Source organism: Arachis hypogaea, chromosome 9, assembly GCF_003086295.3.
Source record: "Arachis hypogaea cultivar Tifrunner chromosome 9, arahy.Tifrunner.gnm2.J5K5, whole genome shotgun sequence".
Lineage (NCBI taxonomy): Eukaryota > Viridiplantae > Streptophyta > Magnoliopsida > Fabales > Fabaceae > Arachis > Arachis hypogaea.
Genome location: NC_092044.1, coordinates 31,681,179 through 31,689,723, shown reverse-complemented (window position 1 = coordinate 31,689,723; position 8,545 = coordinate 31,681,179). Strand labels below are relative to the sequence as shown.

The 8,545-nt window shown below is 39.9% G+C and overlaps 1 non-coding gene across 1 annotated transcript; it reads left to right on the top strand.

Moving 5' to 3' along the window:
• Nucleotides 1–7,892: 7,892 nt before the first annotated feature.
• LOC112713580 (small nucleolar RNA R71) lies at nucleotides 7,893–7,996 on the top strand. The gene has a single exon (XR_003158550.1). It is a non-coding gene; the product is annotated as a small nucleolar RNA R71 (small nucleolar RNA).
• The last annotated feature ends 549 nt before the right edge of the window (nucleotides 7,997–8,545 follow it).

Here is an 8,545-nt window from a genome sequence, read left to right as displayed (position 1 = left end):
ACTCAATTTTTGAGGTGGAAAGAACTTTGCCAAGAAGGCATTGACTAGCTTTTCCCAAGAGTTCAGGCTTTCTTTAGGTTGTGAGTCCAACCATATCCTAGCTCTGTCTCTTACAGCAAAAGGGAATACCATAAGTCTGTAGACCTCAGGGTCAACCCCATTGGTCTTGACAGTGACACAGATTTGCAAGAACTCAGCTAAAAACTGATGAGGATCTTCCAATGGAAGTCCATGGAACTTGCAATTCTGTTGCATTAGAGAAACTAATTGAGGCTTAAGCTCAAAGTTGTTTGCTCCAATGGCAGGGATAGAGATGCTTCTCCCATAGAAGTCGGGAGTAGGTGCAGTAAAGTCACCCATCACCTTCCTTGCATTGTTGGCATTGTTGTTGTTTTCGGCTGCCATGTCTTTTTCTTGTTTGAAGATTTCTGTTAGGTCCTCTACAGAGAGTTGTGCTTTAGCTTTTCTTAGCTTTCGCTTCAAGGTCCTTTCAGGTTCAGGTTCAGTCTCAACAAGAATGCTTTTGTCTTTGCTCCTGCTCATATAAAAGAGAAAAGAACAAGAAAATATAGAATCCTCTATGTCACAGTATAGAGATTCCTTGAGGTGTCAGAGGAAAAGAAAAATAGAAGGAAGAGGTAGAAGAATTCGAACTTATCAAGAAAGATAGAGTTCGAATTGTGCATTGAGGAGGAGTGTTAGTCCATAAATAGAAGGATGTGAGAAGAGGGGAAGAAATTTTTTAAAATTAAAGTGAATTAATTAAAAGAAATTTTAAAAAAATCATTGATTTTCGAAAATTAAAGTGGGAAAGAAATTAAGTGATTTTGAAAAAGATTTTGAAATTAGAAATAAAAAAGATTTGAAAACTATTTTGAAAATATGTGATTAGGAAGATATGATTGAAAAGATATAGTTTGAAAAACAATTTAAAAAAGATTTGATTTTGAAAATTAATGACTTGGCTAACAAGAAAGATATGATTCATACATTAAACCTTTCTCAACAGAAAAGGCAACATACTTGAAATGTTGAATCAAATCATTAATTATTAGCAAGTATTTTTGAAAATGAAAAGAAATTAATTTTGAAAATATATGATTGAAAAGATATGATTTGAAAAAGATTTGATTTTGAAAAATTTTGAAAACTTGAAAAAAATTTGAATTAAAAACAGAATCTTCCCTCTTGTGCCATCCTGGCATTAAACACCCAGAATAGTGTCCATTCTGGCGTTTAACGCCCAAAATGCTACCCTTTTGGGCGTTAAACGCCAGTTTTCCTTCTTGGTGGACGAAATTGTGATCATCAATGTTGTACTCTTTGTTGTTGTATGGAATATATTCCATTATAATGCCTCTTTGCTATGTGTGGACACAACTCCGTTCAACTAACCAGCAAGTGTACTGGGTCGTCCAAGTAATAAACCTTACGTGAGTAAGGGTCGATCCCACAGAGATTGTTGGTATGAAGCAAGCTATGGTCATCTTGTAAATCTCAGTCAAGTAGATACTAATTGATTATGGAATTTCAAAAATTAATAGTAAATAATAAACATAAAATAAAGATAAAGTTACTCATGTATTTCCATGGCGGGAATTTCAGATAGGTGTATGGAGATGCTGTGCTCCTCCTGAATCTCTGCTTTCCTACTGCTTCATCCAATCCTTCTTACTCCTTTCCATGGCAAGCTGTATGTAGGGCATCACCGTTGTCAATGGCTACATCCCATCCTCTCAGTGAAAAAGGTCCAAATGCTCTGTCACAGCACGGCTAATCATCTGTCGGTTCTCAATCAGGTTAGAATAGAATCCCTTGATTCTTTTGCGTCTGTCACTAACGCCCAGCCTTCAGAAGTTTGAAGCTCGTCACAGTCATTCAATCCCAGAATCCTACTCGGAATACCACAGACAAGGTTAGACTTTTCGGATTCCCATGAATGCCGCCATCAATTCTAGCTAATACCACGAAGATTCTGATTAAGGAATCCAAGAGATATGCGCCCGGCCTAAGGTAGAACAGAAGTGGTTGTCAGTCACGCGCGTTCATAGGTGAGAATGATGATGAGTGTCACGATCATCACATTCATCAAGTTGAAGTGCAATGAATATCTTAGAACAGGATAAATCAAATTGGATAGAAAATAGTAGTAATTGCATTAAAACTTGAGGTACAGCAGAGCTCCACACCCTTAATCTATGGTGTGTAGAAACTCCACCGTTGAAAATACATAAGTGAAAGGTCCAGGCATGGCCGAGAGGCCAGCCCCCTAGAACGTGATCAATAGCCTCCTAAGATGAATAATTAATTAAAACTGAGACCAAATATATCTAATACATTAGTAGACTATCCTATTTATACTAGACTAGCTACTAGGGTTTACAGGAGTAAGTAACTGATGCATAAATCCATTTCCGGGGCCCACTTAGTGTTGTTTGGGCTGAGCTTGATCTATCCACGAGTTGAGGCTTCTTTTGGAGTTGAACGCCAAGTTGTAACGTGTTTTGGGTGTTGAACTCCGGGTCGTGACGTGTTTCTGGCGTTTTACTCCAGACAGCAACATGGAACTGGCGTTGAGCGCCAGTTTACGTCATCAATTCCAGAATACAGTATGGACTATTATATATTGCTGGAAAGCTCTGGATGCCTACTTTCCAACACCGTTGAGAGCGCGCCATTTGAAGTTTTGTAGCTCCAGAAAATCCATTTCGAGTGCAGGGAGGTCAGATTCCAACAACATCAGCAATCCTTTGTCAGCCTCCTTCTTAGAGTTTTGCTCAAGTCCCTCAATTTCAGCCAAAAATTACCTGAAATCACAGAAAAACACAAAAACTCATAGTAAAGTCCAGAAATGTGAATTTAACATAAAAACTAATGAAAACATCCCTAAAAGTAACTAGATCATCTTAAAAACTACCTAAAAACAATGCCAAAAAGCGTATAAATTATCCGCTCATCACAACACCAAACTAAATTGTTGCTTGTCCCAAGCAACTGAAAATCAATTAGGATAAAAAGAAGAGAATATACTATGAATTCTAAAATATCAATGAATATTAATTCTAATTAGATGAGCGGGACTTGTAGCTTTTTGCTTCTGAACAGTTTTGGTATCTCACTTCATCCCTTGAAATTTAGAATGATTGGCATCTCTAGGAACTTAGAATTTCGGATAGTGTTATTGATTCTCCTAGTTAAGTATGTTGATTCTTGAACACAGCTACTTATGAGTCTTGGTCGTGGCCCTAAGCACTTTGTTTTCCAGTATTACCACCGGATACATAAATGCCACAGACACATGACTGGGTGAACCTTTTCAGATTGTGACTCAGCTTTGCTAGAGTCCCCAGTTAGAGGTGTCCAGAGCTCTTAAGCACACTCTTTTTGCTTTGGATCACGACTTTAACCACTCAGTCTCAAGCTTTTCACTTGGACCTTCATGACACAAGCACATGGTTAGGGACAGCTTAATTTAGCCGCTTAGGCCTGAATTTTATTTCCTTGGGCCCTCCTATCCATTGATGCTCAAAGCCTTGGATCCTTTTTACCCTTGCCTTTTGGTTTTAAGGGCTATTGGCTTTTTCTGCTTGCTTTTTCTTTTTCTTACTGTTTTTTTGGCAAGCTTTTGTTTTTCACTGCTTTTTCTTGCTTCAAGAATCAATTTCATGATTTTTCAGATTATCAATAACATTTCTCTTTGTTCATCATTCTTTCAAGAGCCAACAATTTTAACATTCATAAACAACAAGATAAAAAATATGCACTGTTCAAGCATTCATTCAGAAAACAAAAAGTATTGTCACCACATCAATATAATTAAACTAAATTCAAGGATAAATTCGAAACTCATGTACTTCTTGTTCTTTTGAATTAAAACATTTTTCATTTAGAGTGGTGAAGGATTAATGGAATTATTCATAACTTTAAGACATAGTTACTAACTACTTATGATCATGAAGTAGAGACACAAAACATAGATGAACATATAATATAAAAACCGAATAGCAGAAAAGTAAGAACAAGGAATGAATCCACCTTAGTGGCGTCTTCTTCTTGAAGGACCAACAATGTCCTTAAGCTCTTCTATGTCCCTTCCTTGCCTTTGTTACTCCTCCCTCATTGCTCTTTGATCTTCTCTTATTTCATGGAGAATGATGGAGTGCTCATGATGTTCCACCCTTAATTATTCCACATTGTAGCTCAAATATTCTAGGGAAGTGTTGAGTTGTTCCCAATAGTTGTTGGGAGGAAAGTGCATCCCTTGAGGCATCTCAGGGATTTCTTGATGATGAGCTTCCTCATGCATCTCTTGAGATCCGTGGAGGGTCTCTCTTGCTTGCTCTATCCTCTTCTTGGTGATGGGCTTATCCTCTTCAATGAGGATGTCTCCTTCTATGATAACTCCAGCTGAGTAACATAGATGGCAAATAAGATGAGGAAAAGCTAGCCTTGCCATGTTGGAGGGCTTATCGGCTATTTTGTAGATTTCATGGGAGATGACTTCATGAACTTCTACTTCCTCTCCAATCATGATGCTATGAATCATGATAACCCGATCCACAATAACTTCAGATCGGTTGCTAGTGGGAATGATGGAGCATTGAATGAACTCCAACCATCCTCTAGCTACAGGCTTGAGGTCCAGTCTTCTTAGTTGAACCGGCTTACCTTTAGAGTCTCTTTTCCATTGAGCTCCTTCCACACATATGTCCATAAGGACTTGGTCCAACCTTTGATTAAAGTTGACCCTTCTAGTGTAGGGGCGTGCATCTTCTTGCATCATGGGCAAGTTGAACGCCAACCTCACATTTTCCGGACTAAAATCCAAGTATTTTCCCCGAACCATTGTAAGATAATTCTTTGGATTTGGGTTCACACTTTGATCATGGTTCCTAGTGATCCATGCATTGGCATAGAACTCTTGGACCATTAATATTCCGACTTGTTAGATGGGATTTGTTAGAACTTTCCAACCTCTCCTTTAGATCTCATGTCGGATCTCTGGATACTCATTTTTCTTGAGCTTGAAAGGGACCTCAGGGATCACATTCTTCTTTGCCACAACATCATAGAAGTGGTCTTGATGGCTTTTGGAGATGAATCTTTCCATCTCCCATGACTCGGAGGTGGAAGCTTTTGTCTTCCCTTTTCCTTTTCTAGAGGATTCTCCGGCCTTAGGTGCCATTGATGGTAATGGAAAAACAAAAAGATTATGCTTTGACCATACCAAACTTAAAATATTGCTCGCCCTCGAGCAAGAGAAGAAAGAAGAAAAGAAGAAGAAGAAGAAAATATGGAGGAAAGTGAGGGAAGGTATTTCGGCCAAGGTGTAGAACAGGGGGTTTGTATTGTGTGAAAATGAAGTAGAATGGAAGGGTATATATAGGGAGGGGAGTGGGTGTAATTTCAGTCATTTAGGGTGGGTTTGGGTGGGACAGATTTTTGAATTTTGAAGGTGGGTGGGGTTTATGGGGAAGAGTGGATGGATGTGAGTGGTGAAGGGGGTAATTGGGAAGAGAGATCGAGGTGATTGGTGAAGGGTTTTTGGGGAGAGAGATTCAAGTTGTTGGGAAGTGTGTTTATGGGGAAGAGAGAATGAATAGTGAGAAGAGGGGAGAATATGGTAGGGGGGATCCTGTGGGGTCCACAGATCCTGAGATGATCCTGTGGGGTCCACAGATCCTGAAGTGTCAAGGATTTACATCCCTGCACCAATTAGGCATGTAAAATGCCTTTGCATACCATTCTGGCGTTTAAACACCGAAGTGATGCACATTCTGGGCGTTCAACGCCCAGATGCAGCATGTTTCTGGCGTTGAACGCCAATTCCATGCTTGTTACTGGCGTTCAGTGCCAGCTTTCCTCAGGGCACATTCCTGGCGTTCAAACGCCAGGATGTTGCTTGTTTCTGGCGTTCAGCACCAGATCCATGCTCTGTTCTGGCATTGAACGCCAGCCAAATGCACCTTACTGGCGTTTAAACGCCAGTAAGTCCTTCCTCCAGGGTTTGATTTTTCTTCGACTGTTTTTGATTCTGTTTTTAATTTTTGTATTTTTTTTTCGTGACTCCACATGACCATGTACCTAATAAAACATAGAAGAACAATAAAATAAAAATAAAATTAGATAAATAAAAATTGGATTGCCTCCTAATAAGTGCTTCTTTAATGTCAATAGCTTGACAGTGGGCTCTCATGGAGCCACAACGGTGATCAGGTCAATGTTGTATAGTCCCAACACCAAACTTAGAGTTTGGTTGTGGGGATTCAACACCAAACTTAGAGTTTGGTTGTGGCCTCCCAACACCAAACTTAGAGTTTGACTGTGGGGGCTCTGTTTGACACTGTACTGAGAGAAGCTTTTCATGCTTCCTCTCCATGGTTGCAGAGGAAGGTCCTTGAGCTTTAAACACAAGGTAGTCCCCATTCAATTGAAGGACTAATTCTCCTCTGCTAGCATCAATCACAGCTTCTGCTGTGGCTAGGAAGGGTCTTCCAAGGATGATGCATTCATCTTCTTCCTTCCTAGTGTCTAAGATTATGAAATCAGCAGGGATGTAAAGGCCTTCAACCTTTACTAACACGTCCTCTACTAATCCATAAGGTTGTCTTACTGACTTGTCTGCCAATTGTAATGAGAATAAGGCAGGTTGTACCTCAATGATCCCTAGTTTCTCCATTAGAGAGAGTGGCATAAGATTTATGCCTGACCCCAGGTCACACAGAGCCTTGTTAAAGGTCATGGTGCCTATAGTACAGGGTATTAAGAATTTACCAGGATCTTGTCTCTTTTGAGGTAAAGTTTTCTGAAACCATGTATCTAGTTCACTAATGAGCAAGGGAGGTTCACCTTCCCAAGTCTCATTACCAAACAACTTGGCATTCAGCTTCATGATAGCTCCTAGATATTGAGCAACTTGCTCTCCAGTCACATGTTCATCCTCTTCTGAGGAAGAATAGTCTTCAGAGCTCATGAATGGCAGAAGGAGATCTAGTGGAATCTCTATGGTCTCTATATGAGCCTCAGATTCCTTTAGGTCTTCAATAGGGATCTCCTTCTTGTTTGAGAGACCTCCCAGGAGGTCTTCCTCACTAGGATTTTTGTCCTTCTCCTCCCTTGTGTCGGCCATATTGATTACATCAATGGCCTTGCACTCTCCTTATGGATTCTCTTCTGTATTGCTTGGGAGAATACTGGGAGGAGTTTCAATGATTTTTTTACTCAGCTGGCCCACTTGTGCCTCCAAATTTCTAATGGAGGATCTTGTTTCACTCATAAAACTTAAAGTGGCCTTAGACAGATCAGAGACTATGTTTGATAAATTAGAGGGACTCTGTTCAGAATTTTCTGTCTGTTGCTGAGAAGATGATGGAAAAGGCTTGTTATTACTGAGCCTATTTCTTCCACCATTATTAAAGCCTTGTTGAGGCTTTTGTTGATCCTTCCATGAGAAATTTGGATGACTTCTCCATGATGAGTTATAGGTGTTTCCATAAGGTTCACCCATGTAATTAACCTCTGCTATTGCAGGGTTCTCAGGATCATAAGCTTCTTCAGAAGCTGCCTCTTTAGTACTGTTGGATGCATTTTGCCAACCATTCAGACTTTGAGAGATCATGTTGACTTGCTGAGTCAACACTTTGTTCTGAGCCAATATGGCATTCAGAGCATCAATTTCAAGAACTCCCTTCCTCTGAGGCGTCCCACTATTCACGGAATTCCTCTCAAAAGTGTACATGAATTGGTTATTTGCAACCATGTCAATAAGTTCTTGAGCCTCTTCAGGCGTTTTCTTTAGGTGAATAGATCCACCTGCAGAATGGTCTAATGACATCTTGGAAAACTCAGATAGACCATAATAGAATATATCTAATATGGTCCATTCTGAAAACATGTCAGAAGGACACTTTTTGGTCATCTGCTTGTATCTTTCCCAAGCTTCATAGAGGGATTCACCATCTTTTTGCTTGAAGGTCTGAACATCCACTCTAAGCTTGCTCATCTTTTGAGGAGGAAAGAATTTATCCAAGAAGGCCGTGACCAGCTTATCCCAGGAGTCCAGGCTATCTTTAGGTTGTGAGTCCAACCATGTTCTAGCTCTGTCTCTTACAGCAAAAGGGAAAAGCATGAGCCTGTAGACTTCAGGATCTACTCCGTTCGTCTTAACAGTCTCACAAATCTGCAAGAACTCAGTTAAAAACTGGTAAGGATCTTCAGATGGAAGTCCATAAAACTTGCAGTTCTGTTGCATTAAAGCAACTAGTTGAGGCTTAAGCTCAAAATTGTTTGCTCCAATGACAGGAATGGAGATGCTTCTTCCATCAAATTTGGACGTCGGTTTAGTGAAGTCACCAAGCATCCTCCTTGCATTATTGTTTTTGGGTTCGGCTGCCATCTCCTTCTCTTGTTCAAAAATTTCAGAAAGGTTGCCTCTGGATTGTTGTAGTTTAGCTTCTCTTAGTTTCCTCTTCAGAGTCCTTTCAGGTTCTGGATTAGCTTCAACAAGAGTGTCTTTTTCCTTGTTCCTGCTCATATAGGGAAGAAG